Raw genomic sequence first — 2,775 nt, 5'->3', positions numbered from 1 at the left:
TAACTCGGTATGTTCATTAAGGATATAGTCTGTGGTGCTGTTTTTTTTTTTCGTACTTCTATTTCTGGCTCCTTTTTCTGCTAGTTGTAAAATTTTTGAGTTGTTCTCAATGTTTCTCGCTGAATGGTTTTCTTCAGCAATATGGGCTGCAAATGCAGATTTGTTCAAGTTGCCAAGCCTTAAAGTATCAGTTTGTTCTTTGTATCAAACTTCAAAACTTCTGCCTGTCTGTCTAATACAGAATTTTGGGCATGTGTCGCATTTGAGCTTGTATATTTCTGCTTTACCGTAGGGACTCTTGGAGGTATTTATATCATGGATTACTTTTTGTTGTAATTTATTATTTGTGGAAAAGCTGGTTGTGATAGTTTCCTTTTTAAATAAGTTTGCTATTTGGTATGATAGTGGGCCTATGGGTGAGTAGCATATTTAGGTTTGGCTTCTGTGGCACACTGATCTGGCTTGGAGTGCATGTTGTGTGGATTTCAGTGAAGTGGATCTGTGGTTTTGTTTGCATTTTCTGGTTGAGTTGTTCTATTATTATGGGTTTATATCCATTTTTATGAGCAATTGTTTCAATTATATTGATTTCATATTGTTGATCTGTGTCAATCATTGCTGTCTCAACACCATCAACATTTGTCTTCAAATAACAGCCACGGTCTCCAACCATGTCATCATATGACAAAATTGCATAGTTTCTAGAGGGTTCACCGCTTCCGGTTTTTAGGGGTATCTAGTATGACGCATGCGTAAAGAAAGCGATCGATATGAGGTAACGCCCAGGAGGTACGGCAAAAGACCTAACGTAAAGGTAATGCGGCTACGGCCTTAGCTGACCAAAGCTACAAAATTACGGTAGCCTACACTTTCTTGCGATAGTATGGGTAGCCTACGACAGTTTTGCATCTCTAGTCTTGTAACGTGACATGACTAGGCGTCTGCAGTGGCGGACTATTCAGCAGGCACTACTCCATGTATTGTTCAACAAAGGCAAAAAATTTACATAAAAGCATTATGATATAACATTACACTTTTATAACAAACTACGCTTTGGGCGTTTAGATACGTAAATCTCTGTATATTACAACTTCTCGTGGTAGACATAAGTTGTTCGATTCCTGTAAGCTGTAGCTTCAGAGGCAAAGAGCTCCTTTTCATAATTCCGCCCACTAATGCTTGTTACAAGGAGGAGTTTAGATTCAGTATCTCTTATTCACAAAGTTTTGAGTGGGTATGTGGCCATCAGCCATTTTAATTGAAGCGACAACAGATCAAAGATATCTTAAACATGTAGCTATTTCTGACTACAAAAACTTGATTAAATACGACGGTATAAAATTTCTTGTAAATTTTGTAAATTCTTAATGTTTAGCCATTCATACACACACACACACACACACACACACACACACACACACACACACACGCACACACGAGTGACAGCGGAACAGAATATTTTGTTTTTTCATATCATGATGCCACGCTTCAGATACTGAAAATTTAGAACCTGCAGTATAGTTTAGAGTTCTTTCAATCTTTTAGTCATTTTACGGTAGTTTCGCCACTTTTTCTCGTGGTAAACATGTTTGACAAAATTAATGTACAGCAAAACAGTATGCAAGGTAGTGCAGATTTTTAATGTTCAACGCAGAAGAAAGGTTGCTGGGAATGTGGAATGCTGCCTTCACAAGCACATTTTTTTGATTTGCCTGTTCCAAAAATAAATTACCTGTTCCTTCAGAATTTTCTGCAGTGTGAAATGGAGATACAAAGTCAATCCGTCAATGCAGTAAAAATGGCGGCAGCTTGAACTAACAACTGTAGGCAATATATTTGCATTCAATCAGTCAGTTGTGAGGAAGCAGTGTTAAGTCTAGCCGACATGCGGCAGTAGTGTGTCAGTGTTGTTTTGACACAAATCGCAATGGAGCAATATCTCCATGAACCAAATGTTCAAGAGATTTCTGGAGAATGTTTTGAAGAAGATAAAAGCGTGTGCAAAGTTCGTCCCGCACGCTTTGACTCCCGAATAAATATAATGACGCGTGGACACCTGGCGCAGCTTACGGGGAGCCAGAACGATGAAAATGACAAAATTAACGATTTTTGGTTTTTTCCATTATAAAATTATTTGAAGTTCTCTGAATAAACAAATCAAGTTTCACCCTTCTATGTGAATTCTGGTCTGTTTCTTGTCGCTGCAAAGCTGACGCGCCGCGTAAACGGTTGTAGCGACTTGACGGCGGCTGACGACGCCGCTCGCTGGCTGCAAGCAGGGTATCTTTGCGGAATTAGACAGTGTTTTGTTTTCCAACGCTGTATGGCTTTATCTCTGTGACAAGTGACTGTTCATATCGGTAAACATAAACGCCATAGGCCGACCGTGTGTGTTGACTTGTGGAGTTTGCTTTGTGTTGTTTAGCTGTTCAATTTTGCGTATTTGACGAATTTTCCTGGTACCTGTTTTACATATTTGGTTTGTGGATATCAATATGCCCCGTTTCAGCAATTGAGCGTTTAAGAAAAGGCACAATGAGTGGAAGAAGAAATCTTTTGTTGTTTCGAAGGGAGATGCTGCTCAGACTGCTTCACGGACTACTCCAAATGAATGTGATAGAACTTCCTCCAGCAAGAAACTTTGTGATAGCAAAGAAAAATTTGAAAAGTATGAAAGTGACAAGAATGATGTGAATGAAATAATTAACATTTCCTTCCTCTCTAATATTTTGAAACATAACGCATTATACCAAATTTGGAAAGAAAGAGGACTGG

The sequence above is a fragment of the Schistocerca cancellata genome, chromosome 2, assembly GCF_023864275.1.
Source record: "Schistocerca cancellata isolate TAMUIC-IGC-003103 chromosome 2, iqSchCanc2.1, whole genome shotgun sequence".
NCBI lineage: Eukaryota > Metazoa > Arthropoda > Insecta > Orthoptera > Acrididae > Schistocerca > Schistocerca cancellata.
The sequence above is the reverse complement of the archived record's forward strand: the minus strand, read 5'-3'. Positions refer to the sequence as shown.